Below are 22,442 nucleotides of genomic sequence, written 5' to 3' on the forward strand. Positions count from 1 at the left end.
ATATATCCTTTTATGCTTTCATCCACATGGTTTTAAAAGAGAGTTTTAAATTTTAAAATCTTTCCTTTTATAGATTTTCTACAAAGAATTAAAAGAGAGATTAGATATCTTTCCTTATTTGTAGTTATCTATAATGTGAAAGAAAGATTTTAATTTTTTGACAAAACTTTCCTTTTTGTAACCATGATATAAAAGGAGTTGTATTTTTATCTCTTATCTTTTATAGATATCCATAAAAGGATTTAAAAGAGAGAAATTTTAATTTATAAAACGTTCCTTTTATAGCCAACCACAAAAGGGATTTATAAAAGAGAGATTTTAATTTTTGTTTAAAATCTTTCCTTGTTTGGTTTTACAAGAGGTGGCCGAGCAATATAAAGAAATAAAAGGAAGTTTTATTTTTGTTATAAAACTTTCCTTTTTTGGATTCACCAAGGAATATAAAAGAGGGGGAGAGCGTGCCTTCATGAGACACACAATCTATTCTATTGTTCCTCTCCTCCATCCTTGGTGGCCGACCCTACCTCTTCTCCTTCTCTTCTTCATTGTGGCCGGCGGCATCTTCCTTGGTGGAGCACTTGGTGGCCGGTAGCTTGGAGGTGAAGAAGTAGAGGAAGGAGGCATTATTTTCTAGCATCCCTTGGAGCTTTGTGGTGGTGGCCGGAACTTGGAAGCAAGGAGGGCTTTGGTGGTTTTCTTCTTGGTAGATTGTCGCCCACACGACGTCCAAGAAAAGAAGAGGAATACAATAGAAGATCAAGAGTTTGTTGCTTACAAAGAAAGGTATAACTAGTAGTTTTATTCCGCATCATACTAGTTTTCTTTGTATGAATTTTGAAATACTAAACACAAGAGGCTTACGATTCTAGGTTATCGAATTTATGTTTTCGATTTTGTATTTTTTTTGTTTTTCGAACTTGTGATTCGATTGTTCCTTTTGGTTAAACCTAGGATTACTATAAGGAAATTAAATATTAAATTTCATTGAAAGGCTTTGTCTAGGAAGTGGTGGATGCTCCCATATCCAAGAAGGCCTAGTGCCTCGCCATGTTTAACCTAGAAGCCAATCTCTGAAATTAATATTTAATTGAATTTGTAACATGGGTGGATTTGGATCAATAATGTTAAGCATCGTTTGCAATCGAAGTCTAAACCACTAAGAACAGATAAATTAAATTTGGAATCAATAATGTTAAGTTCTTTTTGCGATTCCAAATTTAATTTCTATATAACACAATAGGTTTTTAGGAAAGGTTCAGGACTTGTACAAAATTTTTGTACAGGGGAACCGGTACGATATTCCGAGTAGCAACCAACAACGGACACCAGGCGAAAAATCCTAGGGTCAAGGACACTAGGTGAAAGTCCTAAAATCTTGGATACTGAGTAAAAGTCCAAACAATCTGGAGAACTAGTTTGGCAAAAGGTAATATCTCTTGAGAGGAGTAGGTGAGGGCGGGTTCCCCGTAGAAGCAATAGTATGCGTCGGTCCAACCTAGAGTTTCAACGAAACTTAAAGTCAGGACTAGACAATCCGAAAACTGTCAAAATTATATTGCTTTATATATTATTTTGTGCTTGTGCTAACCTTGTATTGCAGAAATTTGATGGATGAAAAAGAGGAGTCCAGGTGCCTGGAGCATGTTCGGGCGCCTCGATGTCCGGGCACCTGGAGTTGCTCCAAGCACCCGAAGTTGCTTCAGGCACCTAGATCAGCAGTGAAGAGGCAGCACTCGGGTGGTTGCTGAGGGTACACTTCAACTGACCAACCCACGTCAGCAGTCCAAGCACCCGGAAGTGGTCTGAGCACCCGTACATAGATAAGCTTCCAGGATGAAGTTTTAATGAGGTGCAGCCGTGTCAACTCAGTGGAGGTGCTCAGAGGTGGATCCAAGCATCCGGAGTGGACTATAAAAGGAGGGTTCAACTAGCACCTTCAACACAACAATATGAATGACTTTCTCTCTTGCATACTGCTCCAAAAATGACTCAACGATGCCCAAACATTGCTCGGACAATCGAAGTCAAGAATCTTCAGATCTGTAGTTGTCGGTAACTTTTAAATATTTGCATCTATTTCATAATCGAGATATACCTTGTATTAATTCGAATTGACAGTAGATTGCCCAATGAAAGTACTCTCAAGTGCGGGACTTGGAGTAAGAGTCGTCACAAGCTCCGAACCAAGTAAAACTTGGCTTTGTTAGCATTGCTTGTTTTCCTTTGCTTTTAATTTCGCTATGTTTTCTCTATCGAGTATTTCACAAAAAATGTAAAAAATCATGAGCACTATTCACTCCCCCCTCTAGCGCAATGGTCCTACAGAGTGGACAAGCAGTTGGTCCATTTGTAAAGTTTCTTCAAGAAAATGAGACTATTGCCCAATACACCATGCCTAGTTCACCAGACCAGAATGGTGTGGCTAAAAGAAGAAATTAAACTTAAATGGACATGGTTAGGAGTATGTGTAGCAACTTCAAACTTCCTAAATCTTTGTGGACTAAAGCTCTTAAAATGACAATGTATATATTAAACCGATTTCCAACTAAAGTTGTTTCAAAGACGTCATTTGAGTTATAGAAAGGTTGGAAACTGAATTTGCTACATGTACATATTTGGGGATGTCCGCCCGAAGTAAGAGTTTATAACGCACACTAAAAAGAAACTTGACTCAAGGACTATAAGTGGGTATTTCATTGGATATGCTGAAAAGTCTAAGGGATATAGATTTTATTGTCCATCTCATAGCACTAGAATTGTGGAATCAAGAAATGCAAACTTTCTTGAGAATGACTTAACTAGTGGGAGTAATCATTCTCAAGACATAGTTTTTGAAAAAGATTACATTAATGATCAACCACCTTGTTCAAGTTATGGATGGATTGTCATTCATACTTCTCAAGCATAAATGGGTGTTAGACAACCAATTAAGAAGATTTCATAAAATATTGATGAAAATCTAGCCGATCAAATTGTTAATAAGGAATAGCAAGGAATTGCTCAATCGATTGAATAACAAGTTATTCAAGAGGTCAGCAATACCTAGTTATTATGTTGCGTATCTACAAGAATCAGATTTTAATGTTGGAGCCGAAAATAACCCTGAAACATTTTCACAAGCTATAAGTTGTAGTGAACCAAAGTTTTGGTATGATATTATGAAAGAAGAATTGAATTCTATGGCATCTAATGGAGTCCAGGATCTTGTCGAATTACCCGATAATGTAAAAGCCATAGGATGTAAATAGGTTTTCAAAACAAAGAAGAACTCATTGGGCAACATTGACAGATATAAAGTAAGACTCATGGCTAAAGGATTCACTCAAATAAAAGGAATCAACTACAAAGAGATATTTTCTCCTATCTCTAAGAAAGATTCCTTTCGCATTATTATAGAATTGGTTGCACATTTTGATTTAGAATTGCAACAAATGAATATGAAAACTGTGTTTCTTAATGGAGATCTAGAGGAAAAGGTTTATATGAAACAACCATAAGGTTTTTTTCTCTAGTAATGTTGAGCACTTGGTGTGCAAGCTCAAGAAATCCATATATGGATTGAAACAAGTTTTCTGTCAATTGTATTTGAAATTTCATGATGTCACCTCTTCATATGATTTTTTGGAGAATGTCATGGATCAATGTATAGACTAGAAAGTTAGTAGGAGTAATATTTGTTTCCTTATTCTCTATGTCACCCTAGGGTTTCCGGTCGAAAATCCAAAGTCAGAACCGGACAGTCCGTGACTGTTAAACTTTCATATTGTTATGTTTATTATGTGTGCTAACTTTGTTTTGCAGGATATGTGGTTGGTTTATGGACTAACATGTTTTGTACGGACAAAGGAGCAAGATTAGTCTCAGATGAATAGTACCCGAGGCACCCTCATGGAGCTTGAGGCGCCTCGGGTGCAAAGGAGTAGACTTTGCGCGCAGCGAAGTTGGAGGCACCCTCATGGTGGCTTGAGGAGCCTTGGACAGCATTGGAGGCGCCTTCAAGGCTGATGGAGGCGCCTTCAAGTGGATCAGCGACGACAACTTCAGCGCTCATCCGCACGGTTGACTCGGCACTATGGAGGCGCCCTCCAGGGGCTTTGAGGCGCCTCTAATAGCCTTTATATGCGATATTCGACCAGCAGCTCAGATAATCAATTCCAAAGCTATTCATCCTTCGTGTGCTGCTCAAGAAATGACCCAGCTAAGCTACGACGAGTCCCCGACGACCCGGAGCTTCGAGATCGCGATTTTGTTGTCGGTATAGCATTTATTGTACTTATTATAATATTCTATTGTACTCTTTTGCACTATATTAGTTGTTGCCCAAAGTAAACGCTCAAGGAGTGTGGGCCTTGGAGTAGGAGTCTCCCTAGGCTCCGAACCAAGTAAATCTTGGTGTCCTTGTGTCTTGCTTTTATTTCCTATTATGCTACTTTACTCTTGTCGATTTTCGAATCCAAAACGTATGAAAGCCACGAGTGCTATTCACCCCCCCCCCCCTCTAGCGCTTCTCGATCCAATAATTGGTATCAGAGTGGGGGTGCTTCGACTTGGTACAACCACCAGTCAAGCACTTTTTCGTGGTGTTTTTCAGTTTTTCGGAGTCGATCGGTATTCTTGCAGTCTTCCGATCTAGTTTTCTTTCGTAATCGGGTTTGTCTCAAAGTTGGTGCAACACTATCCGAGATCGTAATTGATTTTTTATACCGCACTACTAATCCAGGATCAAGTTCTGGGACTCATTTTCTGTTCATTTTTTTATGCAAGATTTTTACATGGCTCTTCAAGAAGGTTATAGCACCGCTCGCCCACCGCTCTTCACCGGAAATGACTTCGGTTACTGGAAGGGTCGGATGGAGGCGTATCTCCAGACTCATTTTGAATTCTGAATGATCGTCAAAATCGGGCTGGAATTACCAACTGACGGCGCCGGTAAGCCACTCCCTTGCAAGAACTAGGATGCAACCCTAATCAAGAAGGTAAAAGCTAATGACAAAGCAATCTGCACCCTCCAGTGTGGCCTAACAAAGGAAAAACTCAACAGAATAGGGCCTTTCTCAAGTGCAAAGGAGTTGTGGCAAAAGATGATCGAACTACATGAGGGTAAATAAACTCTATAACATTAAATTGTAGGAAAATAAAATGGCAAGCCAACTGCACGCCCGCATACAAGACCTATTGAACGAACTCCACACAATCGGCCAAAGGGTAGAGAACAGGGACATTATAAGGTATGCACTCAATGCCTTTCCTAGGAATACCCTATGGGCATCCATGGTAGATGCTTACAAGGTATCCAAGGATCTCTCGTCAATAAAGTTAGATGAACTTTTTTCTGAGTTTGAATTGCATGAGCAGACTAATGCACACCCAGCCGAGAAGGGTGTAGGTTTGGTTGCAGGTACAAGCAGAAGGTGCAGAATCGAACCGGAGTTAGAAGAAGAATTGGATTCAGACGACGACGATGACGAGCTCACAATCGAACTTGTCAACCTGGTGAGGAATCTCTACAGAAAGAAGAAAGAAGAAGGGCTTCAAAAAGAAGGATGTTAGAAAGGTGATCCAATCCAAGGAGACCCAACCAAAGGTAAGGTTTGAGGTGACATGCTACGGATGCAACCAAAAGGGGCACATCAAGGCCAACTGTCCGAACCAGAAAGACGCGAAGAAACCCAGAAGGAAGAAGGCCCTGAAAGCGACTTGGGACGAGTCTTCTTCGGAAGAGTCCGACGGTAAAGAACTCAAACAAATGAGTTTCCTCTCAATGACGACCCTGTTGGTTGCTACTCGAAAAACCTAGAGGTTCCACTGTACAAAAAATTTTGTACAAAGGTCTGAACCTTTTCCTAGCTACCATATGTTCATTTAAATTAAATTTTGGATCGCCTGCGGAACTTAACACGTTTGATCCAAAACTTAATTTATTTGTTCTTTTAGATTTTGACTTGGATCTCCTGCGGAACTTAACACGTTCGACCCAAGTCACCTTAAGTTATTAATTCCATTAAATATTAATTTCCATAATTGGTTCCCAGTACTGACGTGGCGAGGCACATGACCTTCTTGGATATGGGAGCAACCACCACTGACTAGACAAAACCTTTTATGGAAAGCTAATATTTAATTTCCTAAAATAACTTTAGGTTAACCGAAAGGAACAATCAAATCACAAGGAAAAGAAAAAATAAAAGAACACAACATCGAAAAACATATTCGAAATCCTAGAATCGTAAGTCTCTTGTATTTGGTATTATTTCCAAAAATAACTAGTATGATGCGGAAAGAAAAATTACTAGTTATACCTTTTAGAAAGACCTCTTGATCTTCTACCGTATTCCTCTTCTAACCTCGGACGTTGTGTGGGCAACGGTCTTCCGAGATGAGAAACCACCAAACACCTTCTTCTCCTCCTAGCTAGGTTCGGCCAAAACAAGAAAGCTTCACCAAGGAAGAAGAAATACACCAACCAAGCTCTAAGGGATGCAAGCTTTCTCTCCTTCTTCTTCTTCTTCTTCTCCAAGTAGTATCCGGCCACCACAAGAGCTCCAAGCAAGAGGGATGTTTCGGCCACCACAAAGAGGAAGAGAGAGAGAGGATGTTGGCCGGCCACACCAAGGAATAAGAGAGGGAGGAAAAATAATAGAGGTTGTACACAATGAAGGCACCTCCACCCCTTCTTTTATATTCCTTAGCCTTGGTAAATTAGGAAATTTAATTACAATAAAATTTCCTTAATTTCCTTGACATGATTTAATTGAGAAAAATAAAATAAAATTTCCCAATTAAACTCTTAATGGCCGGCCACATCATAGAGAGGCAAATTAGACAAGTTTCAATCAACAAATTAAAACTTCCTAATTTGTTTCCGGAAATTTTAAAAATAAAATTTCTCTTCAAAAATCTCTTCATGGTTGATAAAAAGAAATTTCTATAATTTTAATTTTTCAACATGTGAATAATTGTCAAAGAGAAAATAAAATATCTCTCCAATCTACAAATAAGGAAAGAGATCTAATCTCTTTCTTTAATCTTTTGTAGATCCTTTTTAAAAGAGATATTTTAATTTTAATTCTCTTTAATAAATTATATCTTCCACATAATAAAAATTAAAATTAAAATTCTTTTTAATTTAATTATGGCCGTCCCCCTCTAGCTTGGGTTCAAGCTAGGGCCGGCCACCCTAAACCATGCTTAGGCCGGCCCTAGCTTGATTCCAAGCTAGCTTGGCCGGCCCCCTTTAGGTGGGTATAGAAGGTGGGTATAGGTGGGTATAGTACTCTATAAATAAGAGGCTACGATAGGGACCGAGAGGAGGAATTGGTTTTGGTCTCCCGATAAAATTAAGCATCCCGTGTTCACCCCGAACACACAACTTAATTTTATCAATAATAATTCATTCCACTAGAGAACTATTATTGAACTAGCGCACCAATCCCAAATTACATTTTTGGGCTCCTTCTTATTATGAGTGTGTTAATCTTCCTGTGTTTAAGATATCGAATGTCCACTAATTAAGTGAGTTACTGACAACTCATTTAATTAATATCTTAGTCCAAGAGTAGTACCACTCAACCTTATCGTCATGTCGGACTAAGTCCACCTGCAGGGTTTAACATGACAATCCTTATGAGCTCCTCTTGGGGACATTATCAACCTAGTATCTCTAGGACACAGTTTCCTTCTATAATCAACAACACACACTATAAGTAATATCATTTCCCAATTTATCGGGCTTATTGATTCATCGAACTAAATCTCACCCATTGATAAATTAAAGAAATAAATATCAAATATATGTGCTTGTTATTATATTAGGATTAAGAGCACACACTTCCATAATAACTAAGGTATTTGTTCTTTTATAAAGTTAGTATAAAAGAAACGACCTCAAATGGTCCTACTCAATACACTCTAAGTGTACTAGTGTAATTATATAGTCAAGATCAACTAATTCCTAATTACACTATGACCTTCCAATGGTTTGTTCCTTTCCATTTTGGTCATGAGCTACTGTTTATAATTTATAAGGTACTGATAACATCATCTTCTGCATGTGACACCACATACTATGTTATCTACAATATAAATTAATTAAACAACTACAAACAAATGTAGATAATTTGACCAAATGTGATTCTTTATTCAAAACAAATGTTTACAAAAGCTTAGGCTTTCAGTATACACTCTAACAATCTCCCACTTATACTAATGACTAAGCTGCCATATCTTCTACCATACATCTGATTCCCATTCCATCCACATGCCGATCGAAAGCTTTCGCTGGAAGGGCCTTAGTGAAAGGATCTGCCAGGTTATCTGCTGATGCAATCTTGGCGATGACAACCTCTCCTCGCTTCACGATATCTCGTATCAGGTGGTACTTGCGCTCTATATGTTTACTTGCCTTATGAGCTCGTGGTTCCTTCGAGTTTGCAACTGCACCGCTATTATCACAATAAATTGTGATGATTTTGGGCAAACCAGGAATCACATCTAAGTCCATTAGAAAGTTCCTGAGCCATACTGCTTCTTTAGCTGCCTCAGAGGCTGCTACATACTCAGCTTCCATGGTTGAGTCTGAAATGCATTTCTGCTTTACACTCCTCCATGAAATGGCTCCACCTCCTAAAGTAAACACATAGCCTGATGTAGACTTACTGTTGTCCCTATCTGATTGGAAATCTGAACCCGTGTAACCCATAGGGAGCAAATCGTCTGCTTGGTAAATTAGCATATAATCTCTAGTCCTTCTCAGGTACTTTAATATATGCTTTACCACAGTCCAATGTCCTTGTCCAGGGTTACTCTGATATCTGCTAACCATGCCCACGGCAAAACAGATTTCAGGTCTCGTGCATAGCATTGCATACATTAGGCTTCCTACAGCCGAACCATAAGGAACTGCTTTCATGTCCTCTATCTGCTTTGATGTCTTTGGAGACATCTCTTTAGATAGAGCTACTCCATGCCTAAAAGGTAAGAAACCTTTCTTGGAATCCTGCATGCTAAAACGAGCAAGGATTGTATCTATATATGAAGCTTGGGACAGACACAACATTATTTTCTTGCGATCCCTTATAACTTTGATCCCAAGAATGTGTGCACAATCTCCTAAGTCCTTCATATCAAATTGTTTGGACAACCATACCCTTACGTCTGATAACACCTTGACATTGTTGCCAATTAACAAAATATCATCTACGTATAATACAAGAAATACCACCACGTTTCCGTTACACTTCTTATATACACAAGACTCATCCGGACTTTGAATAAATCCATATGACTGGATTACTTCATTAAACCGGATGTTCCAAGATCTTGAAGCTTGCTTCAGTCCATAAATGGACCGATTGAGCTTGCACACTAGATGCTCTTTTCCCTTTTCAATGAACCCTTCTGGTTGCTTCATATGGATGTTCTCTTCAAGACTTCCATTAAGGAAAGATGTCTTGACATCCATTTGCCAAATCTCATAATCCATATGAGCAGCAATGGATAAGAGTATCCGGATAGACTTAAGCATGGCTACCGGTGAAAAGGTTTCCTCATAATCGATTCCCTCTTTCTGAGTGTACCCTTTCACAACAAGCCTAGCTTTGAAGGTTTCTACCTTCCCGTCTGTCCCTCTTTTCCTTTTGTAGATCCACTTGCATCCAATGGCTTTTACACCATCAGGTGGTTCTACAAGCTCCCAGACCTTATTAGAGTACATAGACTCTATTTCAGAATTCATTGCCTTTTGACAAGATGTTGCATCTATATCTTGGAGTGCTTCGTCATATGTTCGGGGATCAGGTTCATGTTTACCCGGGATCAAGTCCGAAGACTCTCCCAAAAACATGAATCTTTCAGGCTGCCTTACAACCCTCCCACTACGACGAGACACTGTCTGTGGTTGTGTATCATGTGTGACACATGTTGCAGTCTCTTGTGGTACTTCATCTTGTACTGTTGGTACTGAAGTAGACGTATCCTCTCTAAGTTCTTCTAAAACAACTTTGCTACTGGGCTTGTGATTCATTATATAGTCTTCTTTTAAAAACTGGGCATTGGTGCTAACAATGACCTTCTGGTCTTTAGGACTATAAAATAAACCACCTTTCGTTCCTTTGGGATACCCCACAAACACGCGAACTTCTGTACGAGATTCTAACTTATCATCATCTGGTTTCAGCACATGTGCTGGACTACCCCAAATCCAAATATGTCTTAGACTGGGCTTTTACCCATTCCACAATTCTGTGGGAGTAGAAGAAACTGATTTAGAAGGTACTAAGTTCAGAATGTACACTGCTGTTTCCAAAGCGTATCCCCAAAACGAATTTGGTAATTCTGAGTAACTCATCATCGATCTAACCATCTCCATAAGAGTCTTATTCCTTCATTCTGCCACACCATTCTGTTGGGGTGTACCAGGTGCAGACAGTTGAGATTGAATCCCGGCCTCTGATAAGTAATTCCTAAACTCTCCTAAGAGGTATTCGCCACCACGATCAGACCGTAGTGTCTTGATACTTTTACCTAGTCGTTTCTCCACATCAGCCTTGTATTCTTTGAACTTATCAAAGCACTCGGACTTACGGCGCATTAGGTAAATATATCCGTATCTTGAATAATCATCTATGAAAGAGACAAAATATTCAAAACCACCTCTTCCCTGGACAGACATAGGACCACACAAATCAGAATGAACCAATTCTAACACTTCTTTGGCTCTATACCCCTTGGCCTTGAAAGGCCTTTTGGTCATTTTACCTTCCGAGCAAGATTCACAAGTTAGAAAATTTTCCAACTCTAATGAACTCAAAAGTCCATCGGCTATAAGCCTCTGAATCCTACTTAAGTTAATATGACCAAGCCTTAAATGCCAAAGATATGCTTGGTTCATTTCTGAAGGTTCTTTTCTCTTATTAGAGTTAGAAAATGAGTTATAAATTTCCATGTTTTGCTTTGTGGGAGAAATTGGATTTAAAGTATACAAATTGTCAACTAATGCACCAGAACAGATAATCACTTTATTTCTCTTAATAATTACATCATTACTAAAAGAAACTGAATATCCATCCAAAAACAGTTTAGAAACTAAAATTAAATTCTTTCTAAAACTGGGTACATAAAGACAATTTCTTAAAACCAAATTTCTATTTCTATTAAAAGATAAGTAGACGTCTCCCACTGCAACAGCCGCCACCTTAGTAGCATTGCCCATGTAGACGGTAATCTCTCCTTCAGATAGTCGTCGCGTTTCCTGGAACCCCTGCAAGGAATTGCAGACATGATCAATGGCTCCCGTATCTACACACTAGGTGCTGGTAGATAACACCGCTAAACATGTTTCAACAACTAGAGCATGAGATATACCTTTGTCATTCTGATTCCTACGAGGACAGTCCGCCTTCCAATGCCATGACTGCTTGCAGATGAAGCACTTGCCCTTCGGCTTCTTCACTCCAGCTTTAGGTCCTGTACTCTGAGATTTATTCACTTTCTTTGCTGAACCAACTTGTTTCTTCTTCTTCTTTCCTTTCGGTTTAGAAGTAGAACCGTTTTCAGCATAGTGAATATGAGAATTGTGATGAAACAAACCTTCTGCTACCTGAAGTTCTGTCAGTAGTTCCGCCAATGAATATACCCTTTTGTTCATATTGTAATTCAGGCAGAATTGCTCAAAACTTCTAGGTAGTGTTTGGAGGATCATATCGATCTGGGTTTCCCCATCAATTTCTCCTCCAAGGATCTGTATTTCGTTCAGATAAGCCATCATCTTTAGGATATGATCCCTCATAGGAGTACCCTCTTGCATGGTGGCTGTCATTATCTTTCTCATGGCTTCTTGCCTAGAAGCCCGATCTTGATGACCAAAGAGTTCCTTGAGATTGTTCATAATATCATAGGTTGTTGGTAAATCTTGATGTTGATGTTGCAATACATTTGACATTGAAGCCAAAATGTAACACCGCGCCATCTCATCTGCTTTTACCCATTTCCTATGATATTCAATCTCCTCTTGGGTAGATTCCCCAGTGAGTGCATCAGGACAAGGTTCAGGCAGTTCAAACTTATAGCTTTTAGCAGTAAGAACAATGTCCAGGTTCCTTTTCCAATCTATATAGTTAGGACCAGTAAGTCTATTCTGTTGTAGTATGATGGACAGTGGATTGAAAGTCATCCTAAGAATCATAAATAACCTTTGGTCAGAACTCTAAATTTAGAATAATATTGATTCCTCAAACAATACTATTTTAAATTAACCAACACCTTAAAACACTGCGAATGTTGTATGCCACGATAGTGTGGACGTATACAAATTCAGCATTTGTAAAAGGAGGGTTTAACCCATTAATTTTACTATCTTGTCAACCTAACTTTTTGACAAATAAAATTAATAGTTGGTATCCTTTGGTCACACGAATAATAGCAGTAACTCCGATGGGGAGGATACTATTAGACGTGCCTAAGTGTATACCACTACTTGACACTAAGTCCATTAATAAGATTGTGTCCCTTCCGATGGGGAAGATCACACGCTCTTAATTAACTTCCTATAGTCATCCAAAATGGAAGTTTGTTCTAGTGATCCACAAACAAGCTCATCCGATATGGAGGAAGGCACTCAGAGCCAATGCGCAAGCTTGTTTGCATCACTTACAAACCAGTAATGGAGACCGTGAAATTTATTTAAAAACCCTCTCCCACTTAGTTATTTATAAATGAGGAATTTTAACTATGCTAGCATACTAGACATGTATACTAACACACAGCACAATATAAAAGCAATAAATAGAAAATCTAATTTTCAACTATTATGGCTTTTATCTATAGTTGTCCTCCGTGTGTTGTCATCCCAAGCTGCTGCCATATTTGGCCACCGCCACCGGGTCTAGCTGTCGCATCCATCTTGCTCCTTGTTCCGCTGCGCCTCTGGTCCTCAGAAGTTTCCACGCTTTGCAAGATTCGATACACGACATAAATAGAATTTTACAATTTTGATCCTATATTCCTCGAAGGAATGTACATGTAAACTAGATCGAACATAAAATAAAAATTTACATCCATCGATCCTATATTCCATAAAAGGAATGTACATGTAACTAGATCAAAAATAAAATCCTAATAAAAACTAAATACAGCTCCTGCTGTATTTTATAATACAATCATGCACACACATATAAATTGCCCTTGACATGTCCAAGGGTCCAATCACACACATAAAAAACTATAAGCCATAATAGTTGGATCCTACATCCACAAAGTTAGCACATCCTACTATTAACCTGCCTAAATTATGTATGACATGTGCATAATTAAACTAATACTAAATACACAGAGGCAAAACCCTAGCTCTGATACCAATTGTTGGTTGCTACTCGGAAAACCTAGAGGTTCCATTGTACAAAAAATTTTGTACAAAGGTCTGAACCTTTTCCTAGCTACCATGTGTTCTTTTAAATTAAATTTTGGATCGCCTGTGGAACTTAACACGTTTGATCCAAAACTTAATTTATTTGTTCTTTTAGATTTTGACTTGGATCTCCTGCGGAACTTAACACGTTCGACCCAAGTCACCTTAAGTTATTAATTCCATTAAATATTAATTTTCATAATTGGTTCCCAGTACTGACGTCGCGAGGCACATGACCTTCTTGGATATGGGAGCAACCACCACCGACTAGACAAAACCTTTTATGGAAAGCTAATATTTAATTTTCTAAAATAACTTTAGGTTAACCGAAAGGAACAATCAAATCACAAGGAAAAGAAAAAATAAAAGAACACAACATCGAAAAACATATTCGAAATCCTAGAATCGTAAGCCTCTTGTATTTGGTATTATTTCCAAAAATAACTAGTATGATGCGGAAAGAAAAATTACTAGTTATACCTTTTAGAAAGACCTCTTGATCTTCTACCGTATTCCTCTTCTAACCTCGGACGTTGTGTGGGCAACGGTCTTCCGAGATGAGAAACCACCAAACACCTTCTTCTCCTCCTAGCTAGGTTCGGCCAAAACAAGAAAGCTTCACCAAGGAAGAAGAAATACACCAACCAAGCTCCAAGGGATACAAGCTTTCTCTCCTTCTTCTTCTTCTTCTCCAAGTAGTATCCGGCCACCACAAGAGCTCCAAGCAAGAGGGATGTTTCGGCCACCACAAAGAGGAAGAGAGAGAGAGGATGTTGGCCGGCCACACCAAGGAATAAGAGAGGGAGGCAAAATAATAGAGGTTGTACACAATGAAGGCACCTCCACCGCTTCTTTTATATTCCTTAGCCTTGGTAAATTAGGAAATTTAATTACAATAAAATTTCCTTAATTTCCTTGACATGATTTAATTGAGAAAAATAAAATAAAATTTCCCAATTAAACTCTTAATGGCCGGCCACATCATAGAGAGGCAAATTAGACAAGTTTCATTCAACAAATTAAAACTTCCTAATTTGTTTCCGGAAATTTTAAAAATAAAATTTCTCTTCAAAAATCCCTTCATGGTTGATAAAAATAAATTTCTATAATTTTAATTTTTCAACATGTGAATAATTTTCAAAGAGAAAATAAAATATCTCTCCAATCTACAAATAAGGAAAGAGATCTAATCTCTTTCTTTAATCTTTTGTAGATCCTTTTTAAAAAAGATATTTTAATTTTAATTCTCTTTAATAAATTATATCTTCCACATAATAAAAATTAAAATTAAAATTCTTTTTAATTTAATTATGGTCAGCCCCCTCTAGCTTGGGTTCAAGCTAGGGCCGGCCACCCTAAACCATGCTTAGGCCGGCCCTAACTTAATTCCAAGCTAGCTTGGCCGGGCCCCTTTAGGTGGGTATAGAAGGTGGGTATAGGTGGGTATAGTACTCTATAAATAAGAGGCTACGATAGGGACCGAGAGGAGGAATTGGTTTTGGTCTCCCGATAAAATTAAGCATCCCGTGTTCGCCCCGAACACATAACTTAATTTTATCAATAATAATTCATTCCACTAGAGAACTATTATTGAACTACCGCACCAATCCCAAATTACATTTTTGGGCTCCTTCTTATTATGAGTGTGTTAGTCTCCCTGTGTTTAAGATATCGAATGTCCACTAATTAAGTGAGTTACTGACAACTCATTTAATTAATATCTTAGTCCAAGAGTAGTACCACTCAACCTTATCGTCATGTCGGACTAAGTCCACCTGCAGGGTTTAACATGACAATCCTTATGAGCTCCTCTTGGGGACATTATCAACCTAGTATCTCTAGGACACAGTTTCCTTCTATAATCAACAACACACACTATAAGTAATATAATTTCCCAATTTATCGGGCTTATTGATTCATCGAACTAAATGTCACCCATTGATAAATTAAAGAAATAAATATCAAATATATGTGCTTGTCATTATATTAGGATTAAGAGCACACACTTCCATAATAACTGAGGTATTTGTTCCTTTATAAAGTCGGTATAAAAGAAACGACCTCAAATGGTCCTACTCAATATACTCTAAGTGTACTAGTATAATTATATAGTCAAGATCAACTAATTCCTAATTACACTATGACCTTCCAATGGTTTGTTCCTTTCCATTTTGGTCATGAGCTACTGTTTATAATTTATAAGGTACTGATAACATCATCTTCTGCATGTGACACCACATACTATGTTATCTACAATATAAATTAATTGAACAACTACAAACAAATGTAGATAATTTGACCAAATGTGATTCTTTATTCAAAACAAATGTTTACAAAAGCTTAGGCTTTCAGTATACACACCAACAGTCCCGGGACCAAATCAACGAATCCGGAAGCGAGGACGAATAGGAAGCTGAGTTCGAGAGAAGTCATGGATCCGTATCCGTTTCCGAAGGGCCGAACCCCTCTGTAAGTACATTTTGTTTATATAATTTAATAAATTATTTAATGCATAAACTAGCTAAGTCTAATGTTCAGATCAAGTCGCTTCTAAAGGAAGTAACATCCCTTAAAGAAGTAACTAACTCCGAATCCTTGACTGGCCCAGTTCAGACTGGAACCTCAACTCAAGTCCAAAAGTTTGAGGAAGAGAATTCTAGCCTGAAAAGTCAAGTCAAAGATTTGAAGTTAACATTGGAACGGTTTACACTGGGTTCCAAGAATCTTGACTTGATTCTTGGAAATCAGAAAGTCGTATACAATCGATCCGGACTAGGATTTAGAACTAAAAAGAAATATCGGTCTTATTTATCACTTGTTAACAGACCGAATAGAAAGATAGTCCAAGCATGGGTATCTAAGTCCAACTTGGTCAATCAAGTTGGACTTGGTCAATATTGGGTCCCCAAGGATTAAGTACATTACCTTGATAGACCATATCGAGGCTATGATCCAGGGGGAGCCAATAGAAAAGCTATCTTTATAAATAGATAAAATTCCTTGATGCTTGTTTTTTTTCTAGTAATAAGCATGTTTAGACTAGGATAGACTAAGGACCTAGGCGTAATTTCCACTTGTTTAGTTAAACGTAGGAGTTTCAAAAGGAAAATTAAATATATATTTTCATTGAAAGGCTCTGTCTAGAAGTGGTGGATGATCTCATACCCAAGAAGGCCTAGTGCCTCGCCACATCCTGGGAGCCAATTTTCGAAATGTATATTTAATGAACCAATTGGAAAATCAGAGTTTAACTCAAATGTAAATTAATCATTAGAAATAATCTAAATCAAAGATAACCATCTCACAAAACTACTTAAGGTTCCCTGATTGATAACATTGAATTGGGTGAGATGGATCTAGGTTGAACTTAGTCCAATTTAACAAAATCTAATTTAAATTAATTAATTTAATAATTTAATCTAAAAAATTCTTTTAAAAACTTATTTAAAAAATCTTTTAAAAAAACTTATTTAAAAATTCTTTTAAAAACTTATTTAAAAACTTATTTGAAAATTCTTTTAAAAACTTATTTAAAAATTCTTTTAAAAACTTATTTGAAAATTATTTTAAAAAAAAACTCATTTAAATTTTTTTTAAAAAACTTATTTAAAAATTCTTTTTAAAATTTATTTTAAAAATTCTTTTAAAAACTTATTTAAAAATTTATTTAAAACCCTTTTTAAAAACTTATTTAAAAATTCTTTTAAAAAACTTATTTAAAAATTCTTTTAAAAACTTATTTAAAAATTCTTTTAAAAACTTAAAAAAAACTTATTTAAAACCTTTTTAAAACTTATTTAAAAACCTTTTTAAAACTTATTTAAAAAAAAAAACTCAAGCGCCTCTCGGAGGTGCCTTCCACACAATGGAGGCGCCCTCGAGAAAGACGGGAAAACTCCCGCCTACCCATTTTAGGGCGCCTCATATCATCTCCGAGGCGCCTCAAACAATGCCGCAAAGGCACCTTCAAAGACGTTGAAGGCCCCTTCAACCGAAAAATTTACAACGAACAAAAGAGTTTATGTTCGTCTTCTCCTCGCCATTCCTTCACCGATTTCTCACCAAATCAATCCTCTAAAGGCGCCTTCAACCCAAGTTTCCTTCATCTAAGACCAACAATGCCTCCTAGGTATACCCTAATCTATTTTAAATCATCTTATATATGTTTTTTGTGCTTGTTTTACTATTTTATGCTTATATGGGTATAATTAAGAAACGACGCAATGTTGCGTCCACATCGGGCACTGCCCCTTCTGCCGATGCTAGATTCCCCACTGAGCAGTATAGGCTTAGTTTCATTGAGCATTCATACTCTGTAATCAAATGTAGGTATTTAAGTAGGTCATTTTTCACTAGTCATTGCCAGCCCGTCACTCAGATGATAGAGCACTATCATCTTGATAGATTGGTTTACTGCAGTAATGCAATAAACCAAGATTTATGTGCCCAGTTTTATAACAACCTTAAGAGGGTTAATGATCTGACATATTCCACCAGAGTTGTTGGACAGGATTTTATGTTTACCCCTACCATGATACGCACCAGTTTAGGACTTAGAGAGTCAGCATGCCCCTTCCTATGCTATCCTAGTAGGGATCTACCATTTGGTGAGCCCTACTCCCACATCACTTTAGATACACTCTATGTGTATTTTTGGGGGGGAGAGAGACCACTTGGAGTCTCTGACTTTAGGCCGATCTCTCTTAGGGTACAGGACTACATCATGTATAGAGTCCTGACTGCATGCATTCTACCCATCATATCTCGGGGTGTCCTGAAGATGCGTTCATCTCACTCTTTCTTTTTATATGTATTATGTCATCATCTAGATATAGACATTGCATTCTACCCATCAGCTAGTCTCGTCACATCCCGAGTAGTCCACATGCCCTATTGCCATGTGCTGACTTACATCTTCTCGATGATAGAGGGCATAGATGTGACTCAGGGGACGATTATTCCCCTTACACCTTATGATGAGTTTGGCCAGCGTCATCTTAGATTAGCAAGTATAGATATCACTACTTAGGGGGTCCTAGCATGGAGAGGTGGGTCGCCGCCAGCCAATCTAGTTGAGGATGAGCCAGTTGCTCCAGCCGAAGGATTTGGTCTAGCCCCAGATGAGTTCTTTCAACCACCTGAGGGACGAGAGGAGTTATTTGAGTTTACCCATGATTAGATATTTGGAGAGGCTCTCGATCCATCCTAGCCTTCCACGTCAGCTCACCCTTCCACTTCCTTATCCGTTGAGGATAAACTCGCTCGTCTCGAGTGGTCCTTCGCGCTGACACGACAACTGGTCTTGGATGACTTCCGTACACTATGGACCGAGGTCACTTCTCTTCGAGAGGAGATTCATCGAGCATTGCATATACCCGAGTGGCCTCCATCACCTCCTCCAGCTGACGACCCTCCGATTTGATCCTCTTTCATACTTGCATTGTACTTATTATACCCATACTTACTTTATGTATGGATGACTGTTTTTTTGGCTTGTAGTTATGTTGATTAGCACTATTAAAATAGTTTGTTGTCTATTTTTTGAAATCCTAGGAAAAATATTTTTCAAAATTCCCCTCATATTAGTTTTTCAAAAATCTGGTTTAGCCTAAGATTTTACCCCCTAGAAATCATGTACCCGTAGTTTTAGCCAAAGCATCTCACAAGCACACTAGAATTAACTTGCTTGTATTTGGAAACACTTAGAATGATGTGAGATGCATAGGGTAGTGCTTGGACTTCAGTATGCTTATGCATGTGCATCGACATGAGTCTGGGCTATAAATACCTAACTTACATTAATCAAGTTAAGTTATCTAGACTTAGTCAAATATAACTGGATCACTAACTTAATTTGACTAACCAAGTAAAAGTTGTTGCCCTCTAGGTAAACATCTTGTAGCTAATGGTTAGACATGTGGCCAAGAAAATTAAGTATTAAGTTTCTTACTCATGCTTGGACAATAGGACTTTTTGAATGCTTTTTGTGAGCATGGCCTTAGGTAAAATTATTTCAAAGCTCTTCAAATCAAAACTCTCCCTTAGCTAAGTCTATTTCTAAAATAAAGTTGGAGATTTTACGTTCAAAGCTCTTCAAATTTAACTAAGTATTTTGTAAAAACTTTTTAAATTTAACTAAGTATTTTTCAAAAAGCTTTTCAAATTTAACTAAGTATCTGTCAAAAGCTTTTCAAATTTAACCAAGTGTTTTCCAAATGTTGTTAAAATTTTGCTAAGTACCTCAAATTTGGCTAAATATTTTTTCAAAAGTCTTTCAAAGTTATGTAAGTGCTTTTCAAAAAGGCTTGTCAAATTTTAATTAAAGAGAAAAAAAAGTTTTTTTATATAATTTCTTCACTTAGCTAAAAGTGTTATAAGGAAATTTATTCTAAAAAGCTAAGTGTTTATCATTCTCTATTTAAATGTTCTAAAAGATAAATTATCTCTCAAAAAGAAGTTATTCTTAGCTAAGGTCTTTGATCACTTTCTTTACTGCCTTGCTTATTTTGATATATGGCAAAGGGGGAGAGTAATTCAAAATTCAAATTCAAATTTTAAATTGTTATTAAGGGGGAGTTTTTGTAAGCAGCTATTAAGGGAGAGCTTTGTACTAAATTTATGCTTGCGCTATTTTTTTCAGTTAAACCTCGCACTGTTATCTTTACAACACTTCTTTATTGTGTCTTTTTGCTTAACTTTGAATTTTAGTTGTCATAATCAAAAAGGGAGAGATTGTTAGTGCGGGAAGCATCCGACAATTGAACCCAAGTTTTGATAATGGCAAAGGATTCAAAGTTAAGATTATGTGTTATCTAATGTGCTTGAATGAGTTTGCAGGAAAATCCTAACTGCGGTTAGGTATGTGGAAAATCCTAAGGAGCGGTAACCTTAGGTCCTAGGGGGTGGTAACCCTAGGTGGTGGAAAACCCTAAGGGGTAGTAACCTTAGGTCGTAGGGGGTGGTAACCCTAGGTGGAGGAAATCCTAAGGGGGGTAACCTTAGGTCCTAGGGGGAGGTAACCCTAGGGGGAGGTAACCCTAGGTGGCGGAAAATCCTAGGGGGTGGTAACCCTAGGCGAAAAGTCCAGTCTGTCTGGAGGACCAGATTGACATCAGGTATGCTCTCCTGAGTGGAGTAGATGAGGATGCATTCCCCAGAAGAGGGAATAGTAGGTGTTAGTTCGACCTAGGGTTTCCGGTCAGAAATTTGAAGTCAAAACCGGATAGTCCGTGACTGTCAAACTTTCATATTGTTATGTTTATTATGTGTGCTAACTTTATTTTGCAGGATATATGGTTGGTGTGTGGACTAACATATTTTGCAGGGGCAAAGGAGCAAGATTAGCCTCGGATGAACAGTACCCGAGGTACCCTCATGGAGCTTGAGGCGCCTCGGATACAAAGGAGCAGACTTTGTACGCAGCGAAGCTGGAGGCGCCCTCATAGTGGCTTGAGGCACCTCAGACAGCATTGGAGGTGCCTTCAAGGCTGATGGAGGCGCCTTCAAGTGGATCAGCGACGACAACTTCAGCGCTCATCCACACGGCTGACTCGGCACAATGGAGGCGCCCTCAAGGGGCTTTGAGGCGCCTCCAACAACCTTTATATGGGGTATTCGATCAGCAACTCAGATAATCAATTCCAAAGCTATTCATCCTTCGTGTGTTGCTCAAGAAATGACTCAGCTAAGCTACGACAAGTCCCCGACGACCCGCAGCTTCGAGATCGCGATTTTGTTGTCGGTATAGCATTTATTGCACTTATTGTAATATTCTATTGTACTCTTTTGCGCTATATTAGTTGTTACCCAAAGTAAATGCTCAAGGAGCGTGGGCCTTGGAGTAGGAGTCGCTCTAGGTTCCGAACCAAATAAATCTTGGTGTCCTTGTGTCTTGATTTTATTTCCTATTCCGCTGCTTTACTCTTGTCGATTTTCGAATCTGAAACATGTGAAAGCCACGAGCACTATTCATCCCCCCTCTAGCTTGATCCAATAAATTCAGCTGCTATATTTATGACTAAGAACAATAAAAGTGGGTGTCAAACTAAGCATATTGGCATTAAGTATGTCACGCCCCGAGGGAGTCCCTGTCCGAAGAAATTTCGGCAGCACCTCCCCTGTACGGGTGACAATCTGAAGTAATTCTACATACAAAATATACATCAGCCACAAGCGGCTGGAATATACACACAACCACGCAGTTTATATCATCAGCCCACTCGGCTGGAACAAAATAAACAACCACGCAATTATATATATATTTGACAGCCTACACAGCTGTACTAAAACCAAAAACACAGCGGAAAAAGACAACACATACCACCCAAAACGAAAACTGCTAGCCGGCTAGGCTTACACAATAAACAAAGCAACATTTCCAGAAACAAAACCGGAACACAGAACCAAAAACTCACATATCATATACCATGATAAAACAGCAAAAAGACAGCGACATGTCTTCTGATGTGACGCGGGGACCAGAAGATGCTCCAAGCGACACCATAAATAATGGTACCTGAAAAATATAGTGTCCACGGGGTGAGTTCAACAACTCAGCGAATACCAATAGACATGCCTAGTAAGATATATCTAACAGCAATAAACATGGAATACAGCTTCCGAATAATATATAGGAAATATATAAAACTGAAAAGTAACCACGGAAGTTGTACTCACCAGGAACTCCTATCCCGAACTAAAGGGTCATCAAACCGATATGCAGTATGTATGCATGTTAAACAAATGCATCCACCAAAATGCAGCATATAAGTGCAGCAAACACAAGCAAATAAATACAATCAATGCATGTGATGACCGTGCACTCTAACATCACTGCTCCCGAACAGTGACCGAGTGGACGGAATACTGTTGTCCTCGGACCCCAAATCATAAATGGGGAGCTCAATGCTCTCATCTCCGGTACACGATGAGGGGAGGATATCTCTACCGGCTGAGTCACCCGACCAACGGAGCCAAACAGAGCCCACCATCTGACCACGCTGCTACACTAAATGCCGGCGGAGCCAAAGAGAACTGTCTA

The sequence above is a fragment of the Zingiber officinale genome, chromosome 1B (assembly GCF_018446385.1).
Source record: "Zingiber officinale cultivar Zhangliang chromosome 1B, Zo_v1.1, whole genome shotgun sequence".
In the NCBI taxonomy this organism is placed as follows: Eukaryota; Viridiplantae; Streptophyta; class Magnoliopsida; order Zingiberales; family Zingiberaceae; genus Zingiber; species Zingiber officinale.